This window comes from Lepus europaeus, chromosome 1, assembly GCF_033115175.1.
Source record: "Lepus europaeus isolate LE1 chromosome 1, mLepTim1.pri, whole genome shotgun sequence".
NCBI lineage: Eukaryota > Metazoa > Chordata > Mammalia > Lagomorpha > Leporidae > Lepus > Lepus europaeus.
The window spans coordinates 84,266,186-84,289,615 of NC_084827.1; the positions used below are offsets into that span (position 1 = coordinate 84,266,186).

At 39.2% G+C, this 23,430-nt stretch overlaps 1 protein-coding gene across 1 annotated transcript in view; it reads left to right on the forward strand.

Moving 5' to 3' along the window:
* The window catches only part of KYNU (kynureninase), a 172,915-nt gene that overhangs the window by 134,138 nt on the left and 15,347 nt on the right, over positions 1 to 23,430 (forward strand). The gene's annotated exons all lie outside the window — the stretch shown is intronic.

The window sequence follows — 23,430 nt, forward strand, 5'->3', positions numbered from 1 at the left end:
CTAATAAGCCTCAAAAAAGAAAGGCAATTTCATGAGCAGCAAAACTAGAAACAGAACTGCTCATAGCAAGTATCAACTGTAACTTTCCTGTTATGAAAGTGTTGTGCTTTACCAAGGCCCACCTTTGATTAGCTCCTGCTCTTCCACTCAGTTTCCAGGGGCAGAGCATCTTGTCTTCGACTTATTTGTCGGCTCATTCACTTTGCACACCTCCCTTTACTTACTTCTGATGCTGCCATTCCAACCACAGCTTCTTGCTTTGGATCCATTTTCCTGCTTATTTATCAAGCAAAGCGTGGACTTAATTGGCTATGCCCTTTGGATGAATCACTCAATCTCTTTAAGCATCTAAAATGGGAAAAATATTATCTACTTCAGAGGATTACTAAGTAAAGATTGAGACTATATTAAAATATTGAAACCATTTTCCAGCAAATATGTCTATTTCTACCACCTTTTCCTTAGCAGTTAGCTATGTGAAAGCTTTAATCATTCATGTCTTTCATAGAGATTTCTTTAAAAAAAAAAAAAGATTTAAGCTGGTGCTGCGGCTCAATAGGCTAATCCTCTACCTGCAGCGCCAGCACCCCAGGGTTCTTGTCCCAGTTGGGGTGCCAGATTCTGTCCCGGTTGCTCCTCTTCCAGTCCAGCTCTCTGCTGTGGCCCGGGGAAGGCAGTGGAGGATGGCCCAAGTAGTTGGGCCCTGCACCCGCATGGGAGACCAGGAGGAAGCATCTGGCTCCTGGCTTCGGATTGGCGCAGCACGCTGGCCGCTGGCCGCATCCCACCAGCCGTAGCAGCCACTTGGGGGCGGGGGGTGAACCAATGGAAAAAAGAAGACCTTTCTCTCTGTCTCTCCCTCTCTCTCTCTCTCTCTCTCTCTCTCTGTGTAACTCTGCCTATCAAAAAAAAATTTATTTGTTTATTTGAAAGATAGAGTTCTGGGTGGTGGTAGTGGGGATGGGGGAGACAGTGAGATCTTCCATCAACTGATTCACTCACAAATGGCTGCAACAGCCAAGACAAAACCAGCCTGAAGCCAGATTCCAGGAGCTTCTGGGTCTCCTACATGGGTACAGTGGCCCACAGGGAACTGGATAGGAAGTGGAATAGCCAGGACTTGACTTGGCTCCAATAGGGGATGCTGGTGTTGCAGGCAGTGGCTTTTACCTGCTACACCACAGTTCCAGCCCCTGTACAGATTTTATATTGGTATAAGAACCACTGTTAGTTAGCTAGACCATTCTTAAATACTCATGTGATTATAAAACTTTCATCTAGGGGTGATAGACCCTCATTTTATGGGTGTGGGGAAATGTAATGGATACCAAACAATTAGAAACTTCAGGGAAGCTGGCCAAGGTCCATATGGTTTCCTTGTGTCCTTTGCACTAAGCTGATGGAAAGCAAAATGTAATTTCTTTAGGGAATAAGTAAAAAGAGGCATACCGTTACCAAGTAAGCAAGGACAATTTGGGAATTCTTTGTTTTAAAGTAATTATGTTATATTCATACTTCTTCAGTAAATAGAGCATTAAATTGATGCTTTGGCCATAGTTACAGAATCAGCTCTGAGTTATTTTTTCTCCAAGAAGAACATTTCTTTCCCTTCATGGAGTCCCTTGTTTCTTTCATATTTGTGTTGTGAACATGCCAGCAATATTTTCAAGAACAACTTATTATTTCCTTCTGTGATTCTATGTCCAAACACTGGGTTTTTGATGTCTCTGTTTGATGTTCGCAGCAACTTCATAACTCATGCTTTTGAATATTAAATACCATATCACAAACAGAGATGACAAATACCTATTTCTTCTGTGAATACCCAAAAATGAAAGAAAAGTTTGCTAAGGAAAAGGATTAAATATTATTTCAAATTTTTGTTTTGATCTCATTGAAAAGAAATGAAAAATACACATTGTTATTTTTTTCATCTCTTTGTCCCACAGCCACTGTATTTGCCTAAGATCCTAAAAGAAAAAAATAATGCCAAGAGGTAAATTTTGAATCTGTCTACAGAAAGTATTATGTGCAGGAGGGCTCACATATTTATTATGTTGTGATATATAACTATAGAAGAAATAATTTTTAACAAAAGATGAAAAATAATACTACTCAACAGCCTTGTTTTAAACAGTGATGATTAGATCCAATGCTTTTAGGCTAGAAACCTTCCTTAATCCTTCCTTTTCATAATCAGTTCTACAGAATGACCAGCACAATGCCATGCTTGCTAAAATAAAGGATTTTAAATAAATGCAATCTATCTAAACATTAGCACCTCAAATTAGCAATCATGTTGAAAGATAGTTTTGTTTTTCTACAAAGTTTAATTCATTGATATAATCCATTTTTTTTCAAGATATATTCATTTATTTGAGAGGTAGAGTTACAGAGAGAGGCAGAGAGAGGGAGAGGGAGAGAGATTTTCCATCCACTGGTTCACTCTACAAATGGCTGCAATAGCCTGGGCCAGGCTGAAGCCAGGTACCAGAAATTCTATCTACCACATGAGTAGCAGGTCTCAAGCACTTGGGCCATCATCTGCGGCTTTCCTAGGTGTGTTAGCAGAGACCTGGGGCAGCCTGGATTCACACTGGCACTCATATGGGATGTAGGCATTGCAAGCCACCCCTTAACCTGCTGCAGCACAACAACAACCTCTTCATTTTGTTTCAAATCAAGTTGAGATAGGTTTATATACCTTATTCTGATATTTCATATAAAAATCACTTCTCATCACTTTGACAATCATACTTAAAATTTTATCATTGATTCCAGTTTCATTAGAAGTTTGATAATTTTTGTTGTTTTTAAAGCAGATCATTTTAAAATTTTATATACATATTTATGTATTTCAAAGACAAGCAGAGAGAGATGAGATAGAGATCTTCATCTGCTGGTTCACTCCCCCAGATGCTTGTAACAACCAAGGCTGAGCCACGCAAAGCCAAAAGCCTGCAACTCAGTTTGAATCTCTGACATGGGTGGCAGGGGCCTAAATATTTGAGCCCATCACCTACCGCCTTCCAGGATACATATTAGTAGGAATCTGGATTTGGAAGCTGCACCAGAACACAAACCCAGGCACTGTGATAAGGGGGTGGGTGTCTGAAGCGGCATCATAAACACTGCACCAAACACCCTCCCAAGATATTTGATAATTTTAAAGGAAAATTTTACATGAAAATGTCATCAGGTTCTTTTTCTTTGCTTACCTTAATTTAATTATTCTAACATGAGTCTCCATCTTTCTGATGCAGAAAACCCCGCCTTGTAACTTCTAAGTAAGGTTAGTCACTTTTGATATTTTTTCTCAGTAAATTCGGAGTTTTAAAATCTGTCATTTCAGAATTCTCTTTGTATCTTTTGTTCCTTAGGATGATATCTAAGTTTCCAGGGATGGGTGGTGTACAGAGCATAAGTACAGGTATAAGTAAGGAGAGGTATCTGTCCCACGAACATCATCTGAAATCCATAGAGATGTATCTGTAATCAATTTGAGTGACTGCTTCTATTACTGGTACATCTCGGAGGTGTCTGGAAACACCATGACTCCATGCCTTCTGCCCCAATCCTTAGCTCCTTTGGGGACACTGGGTTTCTCAGTCTCTCTTCACCACCACCCCCTTTTTTTTCAAATAAGGTATACAAGTTTCATGTATTTCATATACACAGATTCAAGAACATAGGTACTTCCCACCAGACTCTTCCTCCCACCCATGCTCTAATATTATTTCCTCCATCCTTCCTGTCCCCACTCTTAATTTTTACATGGATATGTTTCCAGTATACTTTATATTCATAAGATTAACCCTACACTAAATAAAGTGTTCAACAAATAGTATGAAGAAAAAAGCACTGTTCCTCAACAGTAGAGACAAGAATTGTAAACAATTATTGAATCTCAAAATGTCCATTCCACTCTAATACATTACATTTTAGGTACTCTATGAGTTACCTCCAGATATTTGTGTTTTGGGGATTGGCTTATTTCAAGTATAATTGTGTCCAGTTGTATACATTTTGTTGCAAAAGAAATAATTTCATTTTTTTCTACAGCTGAATAGTACTCTTTAATGTAAACACACACACACACACATATATATATGGTATATATGTGTGCATATATATGGTATATATATGCATATATATATGGTATATATATGAAATGAAACATCTGGGTTGATTCCATAACTTAGCTATTATGAATTGAGCTGATATGAACATGGGGGTACAGACAATTCTTTCATATGCTGATTTCTTTTCATTTGGGAAAATTCTCAAGAGTGGGAATGCTGGGTCATATAGTAGGTCTATATTCATATTTCTAAGGTATCTCCATACTGCCTTTCACAGTGGCTGCACCAATTTACATTCTCACCAACAATGGATTAGGGTACATTTTTTCCTACATACTTGCCAGCATTTGTTGTTTGTTGATTTCTGTATGAGAGCTATTCTGACTGGGTGAGATGTAACTTTATAGTTTTGATTTGCATTTCCCTGATGGCTAGTGATTCTAAGCATTTTTTCAATTGTTTATTGGCCACTTGAATTTCCTCTTGAAAAATGCCTGTTCACGTCCTTAGCCAATTTCTTAAATGGATTGTATATCTTATTGTTGAGTTTCTTGAGCCCTTTACAGATTCTGGATATTAACCCTTTATCAGATGCATAGTTTGCAAATATTTTTCCCATTCTGTTGGTTGCCTCTTCACTTTGCTCAGTGTTTCTTTGCAGTATAGAGGCTCCTCAGCTGGATACAATCCCATTTGTCAATTTTGGCTTTAATTGCCTGTGCTTCTGGGGTCTTTTCCAAGAAGTCTTTGTGTATGGCAATGTCTTGCCAGGCTTCCCCAATGGTGTCAATTTGATAGTGTCAGATCATATATTTAGGCCTTTGATCCATTTTGATTTGACTTTTTTGTAAGGGATAAGGTAGGGGTCTTATTTCATACTTTTGCAACAGAGATTCAATTATCTGAGTAACATTTGTTGAGGAGACTCTCCTTGCTCTGGGGATTGATTTTTAGTTCATTTGTCAAAGATAAGTTGGTTGTAGATGCATGGATTGATTTCTGGGATTTCTATTCTGTTCCATTGGTCCACATGTCTGTTTTTGTGGCAGTAGCAGGCTATTTTGATGATAACTGCCCTGTAGTGTGTAATGGAATCTGATATTATGATGTCTCTGGCTTTGGTTTTGTTGTATAAGATTGCTTTAGTATTTGGGGTTTCTTCTGTATCCCTATGAATTTTAGCATTTTTTCTAGTTCTGAGAAGAATGTCCTTGATTTTCAAGTTGGGATCACATTGATTTGTAAGTTGCTTTTAATAATATGGACATTTGATGATATTGATTCTTCAAATCCATGTGGGAACGGAATCTTAGTGGGAATGCTTTCAACTTTTCCCAATTCAATAAAATGCTGGCTGTGAGTTTGTCATATGTTGCCTTGTGTTGAGGAATGTTCCTTCTATACCCAATTTGCTTAAGGTTTTCATCATAAAAAGATGTTATATTTTATCAAGTACTTTCTTTGCATCTATTGAGAATATTATATGATTTTTGTTCTTTGCTTTGTTAATGTAATGTATGACATTTAGTGATTTGAGAATGTTGAACCATTCTTGCATTCCAGGGATAAATCACACTTTGTCCAAGTACATGATCTTTCTGATGTGTTGTTGGATTTGATTTGCTAATATTTTGTTCAGGATTTTTGCATCTATATTTTTCAGGGATATTGGTCTATAGTTCTCTTTCTCTGTTATATCTTTTTCTGGTTTAGGAATTAAGGTGATGCTGCCTTCATAAAAGGAGTTTGGGAGGGTTTTCTCCATTTTAGTTTTGAATTGCTTGGGAAGAATTGGAGTTAGTTTTAAATGTCTGGTAGAATTCAATCGTGAAGCCACCCAGTCCTAGGCTTTTCCTTGGTTATTGACCTGTTTAGGTTTTCTGTGTCCTTTAAATTTAATTTGGGTAGATTATATGTGTAAAGGAAACTATCCATTTCTTCTAGGTTTCCCAGTTTGTTGCATACAGCTCCTTGTAGTAATTCCTGATGATTTTTTTATTTCTATGTAGTCCATTGTTACATTTCCTTTTTCATCTCTGATATTCTTGATTTGAATCTTCTCCATCTTTTTTTGTTAGCTGAACCAAGGGTGTTTGAATTCTGTTTATTATTTCTAAAAAAACAGCTTGCTTCATTGATCTTTTGCATTTTTTTTGTTTGTTTGAATTTTGTTTGTTCTCTAATTTTTTAAGGGAAAGAGTTTATTGGGGGAATCCCAACAGACTGGAGGGAAGGGGCAAAGAAGGAAAAGAGGTAGAAGGAGAGCATAAGAGAGAGAGATACAGAGAGATCAGGAGGCAGAGAGAAAAACAAGACAGCCACGTGTTTAGGAGCAGGTCCTTTTAAAACTTAGCCAGGGAGTAGGCAGAGAAGTAGGAGCAGCAAATACTGTTAGATCGGGGTGGGGCTGACACCAATGGTTGGGCCATGTGGCTACCTGGCTTTCAGGAATGGTGGCGGGGGCTAGAGCCTAGGATGGTGTCAGGGTGTAGATTGTGCCATAGGTAAGACTGCACAAATTTATTAACATTCCTCCCTTTTGTTTTTTATAAAGTAGGAAGTTGTATGGGATTACATTATTCCCTAAAGTCCAGGAGGGGTGGAGGGACAATGGTCTGTCTTTAGGGCTACTTCCTGCTGACATTGGATGACAAGTTACTCTTTGCTGTCATGGGGTGATGTCTCAAGCTGCTATCTCCTGTGTGGGGAGCCAAGTATATCTCTGTAGCAGCATTTGGTTGACTGCCTTGTTGCTGAAGGCCTTGGTTTGTTTCATTATCAACTCCTGTAAACACTTAAACAGACATGGTAGTATAAAAGACAGGGTGAAAATAGCAACCAATGATCCCAAGAGTGGCATTAACCAAGTAATGAGAGGATTTCATAGAGGAGAGAACATGAGGGGGGGTCTCTGGAGCCCTGTGAAGACTGTTTGATGGACGTGGGTTAAATCTGATCCCAGCCAAGACCGGGAGAAAGGCCACTCAGCTTTTTGAAGGTAGAGGGGTTTGTCTGTAGAGAAATCCTGAACAATCATACAGCATTAAGTGGGGGAAGAGGAACATCAATACATACAGGTCAGGACTAGATCCATTGATGTTAGAGTAGAGGCTATGATTACAAAGGAATGAGGCCCCAAGTGGGCTAGAGAGGGTCTAAAACAAAGGTCAGAGTCATTACTATAGGACCTAAGAAAGGTGTTATCTAAGCCATGACTAAGTTTTCTGATTGAGAGGCAAATAGAAACTGACAGAAGGGGGCCTGATAATAATCTAGTGGACCTTAAGGCCTTGTCAGATAAGAGGTTAAGACCTATCTATCTCTTCACATGGGGTACATCCTAAGGGAGGTGTGAACCTGTTAGAGAAGGCACCCTGTTGACTTCCATTACCTAGCTGGCCTGGGAGGAGAGCTGGCCTGGTGAAGGCAGGTGGCATCTCTAACAGTAAATTTACAGTTCTGCCTGCAATGTCACTGACCCTATTTGGCCATCGCCTCAGCAGCAGTGGTCACTTTGGAAGCCAGGCCGAGTGAAGGGCTCTTCAGTTTGGAGCCAGCAAGGTCTGAGGCTCTGACCTGGGCATCCTTCAATTCCAGGGCAGTTCCATTTCCAGTGATGCAACTCTCAGCTGGCAGAACTGCCAGGGCTCTTCATAAGCTGACTTCTGTTGAAGCCTTGGCTTTCCACATTGAAAGCCACTGCAGTGGACTGGCCTGTTGGGTCTCCTTGAGGGCAGATCACTGTACAGAGCTGCCTTTATTAGGCCTGCCACCTATCTTTACTTTGCTTCTGACGCCTAGCTTTCTTTTCCTCATGGTTTTTGTTAAAGCAGACCAGAGGATGCAAGTCAAGGGGGTGCTCAAGTCCCATCTCTAATCTTTGTGGCCTAAACTAGATGTCTATAGTCACAGGCATGTTCTGATAATAGTTTTTCCTGAGGTAGACAATGCCCATTAGGACAGCTATGTCCTCACTTTAAAACTTTCTCTCCCTTTGATTGGTCTGAAAGGGAGGTAGGTTTAGCTATGAAATTATAATTTAAGCTCTTATTTTGGCTATGCGATTACAGAAAATGTTAGCCATCCCCTTTATAAGATGTAAAGATCAAATTGTGTATCTTGGAGAGTCCCTCAGAATAGAAATAGTTCCCTACCTCGAAGAGAACGGAGAGACGAGGAAAACAGTCGGGCTTAGAATAGAGAAATGAGGAAGCAAATCCCAGATCATTTACTAATAATAGCAATATCAAATGAAAACTAAGCAAGAAATTTCAAACATTAGATAACAACTTAGGAAAACATTCACCAGAAGGTCCAGTTCCTTCTATAAATGTTACAATACATGTATTTGGAAACATCTCTTAAATATCTTACATGGAATAGCTTGTTTAACCAGCAAATTCAAGCACAGACATATAAAACGGCTTTAGTTTCTTTTTACCAACAAATTTAAAACATCTGATACAGAGATTCAGGTCACATGAATCAAAATGTATCTTTGATTAATTTTAGTAGTTTAAATTGACAAGCAATCTTTTATCTATAAGCCAATTAAAACAATTCTTAGTAAGTTTTCCCATGTCTACAATATGCGTGCACATATAACATAACATACAAAATAGTGTCCTCTGATTTTATTTCTTTCCTGCTAGTAATTTTGGGTTTGTTTTATTTTTCTAGGTTCTTGGATTGCATTGATAACTCATTTATTTGGTACCATTCCAATGTCTTCATGTAGCCACCAATTGCTATAAATGTCCCTCTTAACACTGCTTTTGCTGTATCCCATAAGTTTTGATATGATCTCTTGTTGTCTTCATTCATTTACAGAAATATTTTATTTCCCTTTTGATTACTTCTGTGACCCACTGCTCATTCAGGTGCATGTTATTCAGTATCTATGTATTTCCATATGTTCTAGAGATTGTTGAGTTGTTGATTTCTAGCTTCATTCCATTGTGGTCAGAGGAGATGCAGGGTATTATTTTTTTTTTTTTTTGAATTTGCTGAGACTTGCTTTGTGGCCTAGCATATGGACTATCCTAGAGAAGAATGTGTATTCTGCAACTGTGAGATGAATATTTCTGTAGTTAGGTCCATTTGGTCCATAGTGTCAATTAGCTCTGTTGTTTCTTTATTGATTTTCTGTTTGATTTGCCCATTGATGAAACTGTGTTGTTGAAATCCTCATTCTTGTAGTGTTGGAGTCTGTGTCTTGCTTTACATCTATTTACTTTTATTTTAAATAGCCAAATACCCTGTAATTGGGTGCATGTAGGTTTATTTATTTATTTAAAGATTTATTTTATTCATTTGAAAGAGTTACAGAGAGAGGTAGTGACAGAGAATTCTTCCATCCACTGGTTCACTTATCCCCAGATGGCCAAAACAGCTGGAGCTGTGCTGATCTAAAACCAGGAGCCAGGAGCTTCCTCCAGCTCTCCCATGAGGATGCAGGGGCCCAAGGACTTAGGCCATCCTCTACTGCTATCCCATGCCACACTAGAGAGCTGGATCAGAAGAGGAGCAGCCGGGACTAGAACCAACCCCCCATATGGAATGCCAGCACTGCAGGCCAGGGCTTTAAGCCACTGCTCCACAGTGCGGGCCCTGCATGTAGGTTTATTATAGTCACATATTCCTGTTGAATTGATCCCTCAATCTTTGCAGTCTCTTGTAACAGTTTTTGTGTTAAAGTCTATTTTGTCTGATATTAGAATGGCCACACCAGCTTTTTTGGTTTCTGTTAGCGTAGAATATCTTTTTCCATCCTCCCACTTTCAGTGTGCGGGTATCTTTGTTAGTGAGATAAGTTTCTTGTAGGCAGAAAATAGATGGGTATTATTTTTTATTTATTTATTTTTTTATTTGACATAGTTTTAGACAGTGAGAGACAGAGAGAAAGGTCTTCCTTCCATTGGTTCACCCCCCCAAATGGCTAGCGTGCTACACTCACCCGAAGCCAGGAGCCAGGTGCTTCCTCCTGGTCTCCCATGCGGGTACAGGGCCCAAGCACGTGGGCCATCTTTCACCACCCTCCCAGGCCACAGCAGAGAGCTGGATTGGAAGAGGAGCAACCGGGACTAGAACCAGCGCTGATATGGGATGCCGGCACCTCAGGTGGAGGGTTAACCAAGTGAGCCATGGCACCAGCCCCTAGATGGGTATTTTTAATCCATTCAGCCAGCCTGTATCTTTTAATTGAAGAGTTGAGGCCATATCCATTCAAGGTTACTATTGATAAGTAATGATTTATCTCTGTCGCTGCAATTTTTCCATAAATATTTTTATTGTTTTGTTTGTATTTCTTTTGTAGTTTTACTGGGATATTTTCTGCCCTCACATTCTTACATAATGACTATCCTTTTGTGTTTCTACATGTACCACATGTAGATGTTTTGTAAAGATGGATGAGTGGTGACACATTCTCTCAATTTCTGTTTGTTATGGAAGGTATTTATTTCACCTTTGTTCATAAATGAGAGGTTTGCAGGATACAGTATTATGGGTTGATTTTTTTTTTTTTCTCATATGACTTCAACTATATCTCTTTTTTCTCTCCTAGCCTGTAGAGTTTCTAATGAGAAGTCAATTGTGAGTCTAATTGGAGATCCTCTTAAAGTAATCTGGCATTTCTCTCATGCACATTTTAGAATCTTTTCTTTATGCTTTACTGTGGAAAGTTTGACTACAATGTGTCTTGGTGAAGATCTTTTCTGATCATGTCTATTAGTTCTATGTGCTTCTTGTATTTGGATGTTCCTTTCTTTTTCCAAATTGGGTAAATTTTCTGTAATTATTTCATTAAATAGGACTTCTAATTCATTCTCTCTTTCCATGCCAAGACCTTCATGTTGGGTCATTTGATAGTATCCCATAAGTCTCCAACACTGTTTTTAATTTTTCTAATTTCTTTTTTTGATCTAATTTTTTTCTTCTAGCTTGGATATCCTTTCTTCTACATCACCAGTTCTCTTGGTTAGGCTTTGCACCAGGTTTTTAATTCTTCATTTCTAATATTTCATTTAGATTTATCCTTAAAATCTCAATTACATGGGAAAAACTTTTATTCATGTCATGTATAGATTTAATTTGTGGATTGACTTCTGATTGCTTGGAGTAGTCCAATAATTAATCTTTCAAATTCCATTTCAGGCATTTCATCCATCTCTTCATCTTCACATTCTATGTGGAAGTGTTGTGCTCCTTTTGGGGGTGTCATGTAGTCTTCTTTATTCTTATTTCTTGAATTTCTACATTTTTGGATGTACTTATGGGTTATTTTCTCTGATAGCTTTTATCTCTGGATTGTGCCTCTGTGCCTTAATGGAATGCCTGTACTTTTAGTGAATACCTGGAGGTATATGCTGGGTGTGACCTGGGAACTCTGGTCAGTGCTCCAATGTGGGGCAAGTATCCAGATGACACCCAAGTTGAGTGTGGTAGATTCCTCTTGTTAACAGAAGGGGGAGTATGGTTACTAACACTTTCTGTTGGTGTGTTCACACCCTTACCTCCTCTCTTCCTAGATAAATAATGCCCAGGTGTTCACCCTCGGTGGGTGCAAAATTCATCTGTGGGGTTATATGAACTGCACAAAGGATCTGTGCAATACTCACCAAGAGCAAAGATCACACTGCAATGACCCACCCCAGGCAATTAGGGAGATTTGACTATGTAGATCCCACACAGTGATTGCCCAGAGACTTGCTACACCCTTTGCCTTCTCATGCAGTCACAGAGCCCTCATGATTTCAGCACACAAGGCTATCACAGTAACAGGGTGCAGAGGATCCACTCTGCCCTGCTAGCCTGTCCAGTCCACAGAGAAGCAGACATTCCCAGAACCAGCTACCTGTGGGTGCTCCACCTAGGCAGTCTGATCCCCATAACCTGTAGTATGTTGGTAGGCTGGGGACACCTCACAGTTCTACATGGGTATCCAGCCCCCTGTCCATCCTCCCAGACAGACTCAAAGTTAGTGGGGAGGGCAATTTTTTTCCCTTTGCTAAATCTCTGAATCACACGTGTACATAAGAGCCTCTTGGTGAAGTTGCTTTATCCCCACCAGTGGCCTGGAGCTGCTGCTGCCAGTACTGCTGAGGAGATGGCATCTTGTCTCAGTCAGTTACTGTGCACTCACGCAAGGGCTTCCGCAGCTACTTCTGGTGACCAAAATGGCACTGGCCCAGTTGCCAGGTGTCATTGTAGGGGGTATTATGTGAAAGGAACATGTCTTTTTTTATTGGGTCTATGGGTACCCTTTCCCCCATAAGGCTCCAGTCGGGACCCATGTCATGCTCTCTCTTTGGCTATATCAGCAGTGGCAGGGGATGCTATAGTTTGGTCTCACCTCAGTTTCCACATCTGGCAATTTCTCAGGCTTCTGATTGCTGAAGTTCTGTGTTATGACCATGTTTGTGCTGTGTGCCTGCACCTCATACACAGATCTATGACATTCCTCTTCATTCCATGGAATTTCCACTGTGGTTTTCACTTAAATTCTCCCCTGAGGATGTACTTCCTACACTTTTTTTTTTAACAGCTATCCCTAACCTAGCACAGTATGCCATTCCCTATTCTGTCATTTTCTAGATCATCCAGATATTTATTTTGTCACCTTTTTTTTTGGGGGGGGAGCACAGGAATTTCAGGAGATTCTATTGAGTATCTAGACTGTAAGTGGATGTTCTATTATAGGGCCATTCTTCTAACACCTTTACACAAAGACTTGGTACAAAGCTGGTATGGAGAGAATCTCTACAAACACTGTGGACTGTGTCCTACAGCTAAGGAAATATGACTCAGGTATTTTTAATTATAAATTCCCAAACATAACTGGAGTTCCCACTGACCTATTAACCTTCCCAACTCCATCACTTAGAACATAACAAGGGATACGGAGTGGAATCTGGCTCAGTTTTAGAGATGGAAGTCCTTTCTGTCTGTTTCTGAAGTTTCTTTCTCAGCATGAGCAAACATTTACATTCTATTTTGTTGGTTATTTTACCCTGTTGATATGACACAAATGGTAATATAAACTCTTTGCTTATAGTAGACTCAAGAAAGGTTCTTATTTGTATTCTAACCATTCATAAAACAAAAATAGAACTTTTGATGATCATGCCATTACAATTTGGTTCTACTTTAAATGCAGGATTTAAAAAATTAAAATGAATGCAATTTTTAAATAAGTTGAATAAATTTTAGATAATGCCTCTTTAGTACATACTGACTACATCTCAAATGGCTGACATAATTGTCAATTACATAATGCAAGATAATCTATATTGAAAAAGTCACTTTACTAAGAGCCTTGCCTTTTCTTAGCCTGGCCCTGAACATATACTTTCCTGACTATTTTGAACGTGCTCTTATTTGACTAAAACATACTCATTGTTTCTCTCAGTTTCCTCAAGGGATCTTCCCCTAACCAACTCCAATCTGGCTCAGTAAACCATGGTTCAGCTATTAACTCTTCACTGCACAACTTGTCACCCACACTGTCATCTTCTACAAATACTGAGACAGGTCCTGGCTCTCAGGAGATTTCATTATAGGTTAAAGATAGGAATGAAAAACAAGCAAGCAGCTATCTAATATGTGTGAAAAATGCACCTTTTATTTTTGGTTTCTTGTGTCTAGTAATCATCTTCTATTATCTGGAATTCTTTCTAGCTCACTTTTAGTTTATCAATTTTATAATATTTTATTATCTAGATGTATCATAATTTATGATACATTTATAATACATCCTTCCTCTTAATGAAGGAAATGTAGGTTCCTTTTAGTCTTGGACTATTACCCAGGAGATATCATAATTATTCTTATCAGATTATTCATTTCATGTGTTTTAAAGTACTTCTTGAAAGTAAATTCCCAGAAATGGATTTGGTGGGTGAGTTGTATAAGTATTTGTAATTTCTGTCACTGTTAATCATTTGTCCTTAACAGGGGTGTATAAAATTATTGCCTATTTCTACAATAATATGTGAGGATTATCTTACAATCATACCAATAGAGTAGTACATAGAAAAACCTGAATTTTTGCGAATTCGAGAGGTGAACAATGGCTTCTTGATGTAATTTTAATTTTCACTTTTATCATTAACAAATGGAGAGCTTCTTTTTAACTTTTAGGAACCATATTTTCTTTTCTGAATTCATATCTGTTGGGCATTTTATTTTTCAAAAATGTATAAACTATAACTGTACATATTTATGGGCTACATTGTGAGATGTCAATACATGTATACAGTTAGTACTGATCAAAAGAGGGTAACAATATTTCCCCCTCTTTGATGTTACTTTATGATTGGAGACATAGAGACGCCATGCAATCAATACTAGGTTATCATGAATGACAGTCTCCTCACTATGCTGTGTAACACTATGAACACATCACTTCATGCTGGCTCTAATGTGCTAGCCATTATCCAGAATAACGCTATCCCTCCCATTCTTCCCAACATTGCATAATCATCAGTGTTCAGATTAAGATTTTGCAAGCTCTCACATATGAGGGAGAACCTGTAGTGTTTTTGTGTCTGGTTTATTTCATCTAACTTGATGTCTTCCAGTTCCATCCATTTTGCTGCATGGATAAACTTTTATTCTTTTTATGGCTGAATAGTATTCCATTGTGAATCTATGCCACATTTTCTTTATCCATCTATCTGATGATGCACACTGGTTGAAGTAATGCCTTGAATAGAGTGAAAGGTGTTGCCATAAACATGGTGGGGCACATGTTTCTTGGATACAAATATTTCTTTTAGAGTATACTCAGTAGTGGGATTACTGGATCATATGCAGTTCTAGTTCTAGATTCTTAAGAACTCTCCATAATCTTTTCCATCGTGGCTATACTAATTTGCAGCCCCATAACCAGTGTATAACAGTTCCTTCTTTGTAACTTCAGCAGCATTTGTTACATACTGTCTTTTTTATAATAGCCATTGTTAACAAGGGTGAGGTGCTATCTCATGGTGATTTTGATTTACTGATAAGAGATGTTGAGCATTTCTGGTGTATTTGTTTGCCATTAGTGTTTCTTCTTTGGGAAAGTGTCGAATCAGGTCATTTGTCATTTTCTTTTGTCATAAAAGAACACTTGGTCTAGTCTGTAGTTGAAACTCTTGATTGATTCATTGATTTAAATTTTCAGCTACAAGGTTTTTGGTTCTTTTTAATGATTTCTATCTTATTGCTCAACTTCTCATTATATCAAGCATTGTTTTCATCAATTCTTTGAATTGTTTGTATTCCTGCATCTCACTGAGTTTCTTTAGGGTCAGTATTTTGAATTCTTTTTCAGGCATTTTATAGATTTCCTTCAAATCTAGGTCTATTTCTGGAGAACTATTATGTTTTTGTTGGAGATATAATTCTTCCTCATTCTTTATACTTCCATTGTCCCTACATTGATGTCTGTGTATCTGTTATAATAGTTCCTTCCTAGTTATGGAGATGCTTTGGTTGGAAAAGACTTTTTTTGTTCTGATGGGATGTGGGGTGTCAGTGGGAGAGTACAGAAGTATAAACGGAGTGATTTTTCAACTTTAATCATTGTCAGTAGTGTCAGTGCTTGCCACAGTTGTCTAGTCTTTAGCAGTTTGTGGAGGTGGTTGTTGTACTTTGAAGTGTATGTGGCTTCCAAAAGTTTGTGTCTTAAGACCCCAGAGAATTTCAATCACAGTAGGGTTTTTGATGGCTATAGCTATGTTCCTGGTGTTGTGAGACAAAGAGAATGCTGTCCACTTGCCCCACCAGGGAAGCCTGAATGATGCTGGAGTTTGTGGTGCCAATAACTGTGGCCCTGTATCTATAATGGATGGGATCTTCCCCAGATCCTGCTATGTGGGTGTGGATGATGCTGGGGCCTATAGCCCCAAAAGTCTTCATCCCAGCACTGGAAGATATCTTTTCATATGAAAAGGGCCATGCCCGTATCTCATGCAGTGATTGCAAGTTATTTTGGGGATTGTACATAGGTAGGCATGGGCCTGGAGCAGTATATTGAAGGTAGGCACTTCCTTATGTCCCAAAGTTTGCGTTCTTGTTACTCTAAAGAATATATAATATTATTCACAGTCTTGGACTGCAAGGCATGAAGGGTACAATGTCCAGGTCCCTGGAAAATTTTTGGTTATGCTGATGAATGTGCACTGGCAACTGTGGGCATACAGCAGTGGAATGGAGATCATGTCATGCCTAGGTCCAACAGAACAATTAGAGGTGTTCCCAGGACATGTAGAGGCAATAGTGAATCCAAGAAATAAAGTTTGCTGTGGAGACTTTACTCATGTCTGAAATATGCACAGGTAATTCTAGAATTACACGCTAGCAGGCATGGATCAGATAAGGTCCTCACCAGGCCCCACGGGAAGAACTCAGATTACTCTGTGGAATATAGTTCTATAAGTCCAAGTCTCAGAGCTGCAGGACTCTGAGGGTACCCTACTCACAGGCTGATCACAGGTTATTCTGGAGGATTGTGCACGTCCTGGTATAAGCCTGGATCAGTGGGATACAGATAGGGCCTTCCACAGATTCCTCAGGTGCGCACAGTTGTCCTTGGAACTTACAGAATAAGCAGTCACATACCAAGAACTGTGGGTTGTGGTGAGGTCCTTGGGATGTACTCAAGTGATTGTAGAGTATCATTCCAGCAATCACAGTCCCAGAGCTACTAGACTCAAAAGGTTTCTTACCCAGGTCCTACATAGTGATTTCATGTTACACTGGAGATTGTGTACTAGAAGTTGCCAACCTAAAGAACTGAAATTCAGGTAAGGCCTTCTGTATGACCCAAAGGGGCAGTACAGGTATCTCTAGGACCTAGAGAACCAGCAGCCATAGTCCCAGAGCTGCAGGATGCAATGTGGTCCTTGCCTCAGTCTCAAAGCTCAAGTGCAGGGTGTGCTGGCAAGTATGGGCTGATGGCCACCAGCCTGAAGAAAAGCAATGCAGGTATGGCTCTCCCAGTCCTACCAGGGAGCAAAAGTGACTCCTGAGATCATGGCACCAGCAGGTACAATCCCACAACTTCAGGACACAGAAGGGACTACTCAGGACTACTCATTTTCAAAAACCATGCAAGGGTGACACTGGGTCTTGATTTCTCTCCACCCAGCACCCTGTGCTAGAAGACACTGAAGGAGACTTCTTCAGGTCTGGTTCTCTGGACTAATTTATTGGCTGTTGCTGGCACTGAGCCCAAAAAAGCAGAGGAAAACATCCCGAGATCGCACAGAGTGAAGGAACATGGCTTTGGGGCGTGTGACCAGTCATCTCAAGGGTGCAGGATCCAGAGGGCCCTGCACTCTCCCTGAGGCAGTGCCCTGGCTCAGAGCTCTTCATGTAGAGATGGGACAGCTTGCTGTTCCCGGAGAGAGAGTGGAGTTTAACAGCCGCTGTTCTGCAGTATCTCACTGCTGGAGTTTGGGGGCAGAGGGAGGCCATGTGGGTTCCTGTTCTGGAACAAAGTAGTCTCTTGGACCACAGTCATCTCTCTAGACTGGACTTAAAACAGTGTGGACTGTGGAATTCTGTAGTTAGGGCTACCACTCTGCAGTGATGGCAGGGTTCTTAGAGCATTACACCTACCTTTTTCCCCCCGGAAGCCTTTTATTTAGGGAATACAAACTTCATGCTTTTCAAAAATACACTTTAGGAATATACTGATTCTCCCCATTGTACCCACCCTCCCACACACACTCCCACCCCTCTTCCTCCTCCCTCTCCTATTCCCATTCTTATTTTTTTACTAAGATCTATTTTTCATTTAACTTTATACATATATGATTATACATATATGATTTATACATATATAATTATAAAGTGTTCAACAAATTGTGTGGGAAAAAAAAACTGTTCATCAACAGTTGAGACAAGGGCTGTTTAAAGTCATTTCAACTGTTTTTTTTTTAAGATTTATTTATTTATTTGAAAGTCTGAGTTACACAGAGAGAGAAGGCAAAGAGAGGGAGAGAGGTTTTCTATCCGCTGTTTCACTCCCCAACTGGCCGCAAAGGCTGGAGCTTCACCTATCTGAAGCCAAGAGACAGGAGCTCCTTCCAGGTCTCCCACATGTGTGCAGGGACCCAAGGACTTGGGCCATCTTCTACTGCTTTCCCAGGCCATAGCAGAGAGCTGGATCAGAAGTGGAGCAACTGGGACTCAAACTGGCGTCCATATAGGATGCCGGCACTGAAGGTGAAGGCTCTACCCGCTACGCCACAGCACAGGCCCCAGTCATTGCATCTTAAAGTATTAATTTCACTTCTATAGATTACCTTTCAGATGCTCTATTAGTTACCAGAGATCAGGGAGAATATATGTTATTTGTCATTTTGTGTCTGGCTTATTTCACTAAGTATGAATCCTGATGTTTGCAACAAAATGGATGAAACTGGAAAACACCTACCCACCTATCTTTTGTTAGGTGGAGTATCTCCTGCCAGGGAGCTGGGAGAGGAGCTACTATGAGCTTTGTTCCTCTCTCTCTCTGCTGGTGTTTGCAGTCTGCGGTCTGTTTGAAGTTCCCATCAATTCTTAACTTTGGCCAGCACCACGGCTCAATAGTCTAATCCTCTGCTTGAGGCGCCGGCACACGGGGTTCTAGTCCTGGTCCTGGTCGGGGCGACGGATTCTGACCCGGTTGCTCCTCTTCCAGTCCAGCTCTCTGCTGTGGCCTGGGAGTGCAGTGGAGGATGGCCCAAGTCCTTGGGCTCTGCACCCGCATGGGAGACCAGGAGAAGCACCTGGCTCCTGGCTGCGGATCAGTGCAGTGCGCCGGTCACAGTGGCCATTGAGGGGTGAACCAATGGAAAAAGGAAGACCTTTCTCTGTCTCTCTCTCTCACTGTCCACTCTGCCTGTAAAAAATAAATAAATAAATAAATAAAAAATAAAAAAGAAATTCTTAACTTTTTCCTCAGCCAGTCTTCTGGAAACATGATGCTTCCTTTGTTATTCTGGTTCTTCTCTATTCAGGTCAGGAGCTCTCCATTCAGCCATATTGGTTTCTCTCTTGGGCATTCATATTGCGTGTTACTGTTGTCTTATTGATCTTTAGATATTTTTATACTAGGAAAATTGATTAATCCCTTGTGATAAGCTGCAAATGACATTTTTAATAGATTGTTGCCTTGCATTAGTAAATTTGCTAATAGTTATTCCTGAATTTCTGAAATGAACCCTAGTGTTCACGTGTTATTACTTGAATGTCCTTTTAGAATTGTTTGCTAATATTTATAATTTTTGTGTTAGTATTAGGTAAGATTGACTATAGTCTGGTATGCAATTCTAACATACTTCAATAATAATTTACATTGATATCACTAACATGATAATTTCTCTCATAACTCCTTTATTATTTGGTTTTTGTTTCCTATACTCTGGAATAAATAGTAAAGGAGTTATCTACAGAAATGTTTTGGTGAGCTTTTTCTGTGAAACCACTATCTTTTATGAGCTTTAGGTATTTGAATTTTTCTTTCTTCTACTATAATCTGTTGGGTCAGATTTTCTTTCCTTTCTGGGATTTGAATGGGTAGTATTCTTTTAGAAAACTACCTGTTTCATTTAGTTTTTTAAATAAAGCAATCATTTCATATCATATTCTTATTTTCCCTATTAATGTCAGCATTTATTTACTAACTCATCTTACTGTTTTATACTAATTTCTTGTTCTTTTAAAACTGTCTCCATCCTGCTGGTTTATTTGCTCTTTCAATTTTCTTTATTGGTGTGAAATTTAAAACCATGAATCATTCTGTATGCACTGTTCTAGCAATAGCCCCAAAATGTTGATTTATAATATTTTCATTGTCATTGCTTTTAAAAAAATTTTACAAATTCAGTTTGCATTCCTCTTTATTCTAAATGTAATTTGAGATACTTTGACAAGTAATCAGGTTTTTTGTTTTCTGATATTCTTATAAATTACTCATTTTCATGAAATGCATTTCAGCTAGTATAGTCAGCAATATATATGCACATTCTGGAAATCACTTTTTTTGTAGTTCATGTCAATATTTTGTGAGTCTTTCTTTAGAAATGTAATCTTTATTTTAGGATAAGCCATTAAATATTTATCAATTATATTACCTTTTAAATTAGTTTTCTTGGCCACTTGATCTATCATGTAGACTTAGTTAATAAAATTCTTCTACCACAGAATCTTATTTTGTTCCCTTCTCACCTTCTGTGATGTTGCTTTATGAATGTTGCTGCCCCATTATTTGATGTCTAGAAATTCATAACTGTTGCATCTTATTGGGAATGATCATAGCATTATCAAATGTCTTATCGCTTAATCCATTCTGTCTAAATTTTATCTTGTCAAATATAAAGACCACATCTTTCTTTTGCTTTTTTAAATTCATACTTTTGCTCATCCCTTTGTTCTATTTCTGAATCACCTGTATTAACTGCCTTTACTTTGTGGTATAATGTGATAACTTTGACTTCAAGTAGATGAATTAAACACAATGACATTTACTGCTTTGACAGATGTGTTTGTTCTTGCAAAAAAAATTCTATTTTATTGACAGAACTACAGGGGGAGGGAGGGATCTTCTATCCATTGGCTCATTTCCCCCAAATGGCTACAGCAGCCAAGTATGGGGGCCATGCTAAAACCAAGAGCAATAAACTTCATCCTGGTCTTCTATGAGTAGCAGGGGTCCAAGTACTTAGGTTATATTCCACTGCCTTCCCAGGCATATCACCAGGAAGCTGGATCAAAGCAGAGCAGCCAGGACTCGAACTGCCACTGCCATATGGGGTGCCAGCCTTGCAAGTAGCATATAAACATTCACACATTTTGTTTCAAAATGTAGATTAAAAGCATGTTTTACTTAATCAAGTTATCTTGAATTATAACTTTAAAAATGTTCTCCTGGGGCAAGTGTTTGGCACAGCAGTTAAGGTACCACTTGGTGGGGGTAGGCATTGTGACGTAGCAGGTAAGGCTGCCACTTACAATGCAGACATCCCATTTGGGCACTGGATCTGGTCCTGGCAGCTCCACTTCCAATCTAGCCCCCTGGGAGGGCAGCAGAAGATGGCCCAAGTACTTGGACCCTGGTCACCCACCTGGGAGACTCAGATGAAGTTCCTGATTCCTGGCTTTGGCCTGGCTCAGCTGTGGCTGTTGGGGCCACTTGGGGAGTGGAATAGCAGATGAAAGACTTCTCTGTCTGCCCGTCTCTAAATCAGACTTTCAAATAAATAAATGATTTTTTAAGAAAAAAGATGCTGCTTTGGGCACCCTGATCCCAAACTGGAGTTCTTAGGTTTGAATCTCAACTCTGCTCCCAATTCTAGTTTTGTACTAATGAGTACCTGGATTGATGGTAGCAGGTAATAGCTCAAGTGGCCGACTCCCTGACACTCATATGACAGACCTGGGTCGAGTTTCTAGATCCAGGCTTTGGCCAGACCCAGTTCTAGCTGTTAATGGGCATTTGGAAAGTGAACCAGCAGTTGGAAAATCTCTCTGTGTTTGTTGTTTTCTATCTTTCAATTCATGAATAACGAATTTGTTTACGTTATTTTTATTTTGCCTTTCTTAGAGAAAATCATTATGATTATGATAGAACTTCTTGTTTGCTATTTTTTATTATGTTGTCTCTGAAGTACTTAAATAGTTTTATTCTTTAATTTTTTTCTCATGTGTATCCTCTCCCTCTTGCTTTTTCATGTTCTATTCCTTGTTTTTTCTAACCCATCTTTCTTTTACTTGTTTTGATTTTCTTTCCTAATTTTTCCTGGATTCCTGCAAGCTCAGTTTCATACTTCCTGTATCAATGTTACCTCAAATTTTCCCTCAGTATTTTCCTGTCATATGGATTATTACTTCCTAAAGATTGTATTACTTGTTTACTCATATAAGTTTTTTTTTTTTTTATCAACTTTCTGGAAAACTTTTCCTGTTGCATGTTTTTCATCTGCAGGTAGATTTTGCCATTGACACAATTTTCATTTGGAATCCTTGGGTCACTGCCATGCCCCACTGTTTTGTTGTTGCATGTGATGGAATGATTTAAATTTCCTGGATCAGCAGTTCTAGGGAGTTACCTAGGCAGGAAATAAGGGGACAAGTTAGGGTAGTGAGCTTTCAGTAAACCATTTGCTAACTACATCCATTACTCTTTTTCTAAAACAGATTTATATGTTTATTTTAATTTATTTGTAAGGCAAAAAGACAGAAACAAAGAAATCTATCAGCTGGTTCAGTATTCAAGTAACCACAGCAGCCAATGTTGGGTCAGGCTGAATCTAGGAGCCTAGATCTTAATCTAGGAATCCCATGTGTCTAGCAGGGACCTACAGACTTGAATTATAATATGTTGATTATAATCCCAGGGTGCACATTCACAGGAAGCTGGAACTCTGATATAAGATGTAGGATTTCCATGTCCTATCTTAATTGTAGCAAATGCCCACCCTCCCCAGTTCCTCTAGATTCTTTGATGGCCCAAGGACTTTGGCCCCTGCCCACCACTTGGGAGACCCAGCTCGAGTTCTTTTTATTATTTATTTTATTTATTTATAAGGCAGAGTTACAGAGAGAGAGGTCTTCCATCCACTGGTTCACTCCCCAGATGGCCACAATGGCCAGAGCTAGGCCAGACTGAAGCCAGGAGCTTCTGCCGGGTCTCCCATGTGGGTGCAGGAACCCAAACACTTGGGCCATCCTCTGCTGCCTTTCCCAGATCATTAGCAGGGAGCTGGATTGGAAGTGGAGCAGCCAGACTCAAACTGGCGCCCATATTGGATGCCAGCACTGTAGGTAGCAGCTTAACCCTCTACACCACAACGCTGCCCCTCTTCTTGATTCTTTATATATGGACATGCCTCTTCCCTTTTTCTACACTAACCCAAAAGCCACTCTAAAAATGACCTACTTACCCCTGTTCTACACCCACGGTAGTATCAAAGGTGTAGCTTTTGAAATCAATATGAACACTTTGTTTTCACTTCAGAAAATATATTTTTGCTAGAATTTCCTTAGGTATCCTATTATTTGAGCTTTTGGAATTCTTCTCTTAATTTTTTCTTTAATTCTTTGAATGTTGCTTCTATGTAGTTTTAACACTATAGAGGAAAAACAGAGAGGTATTAGCTTTTGAGGATTAATGGTTTGAAATGAAAGATGTTACAAGTAATACTTGAAATGTATATTGGGCTGATATACTATGGAATTTAACTTTTAAGTTAATGGGAGGAATTTAATGTTTTGAAGTGATAAACCAAAGTGATTAATCATTTCATATAATTAATCAGACTTTTTTGAGTAATTCATACAAAAGTATATTTGCAAAATATATGAGTTTGAA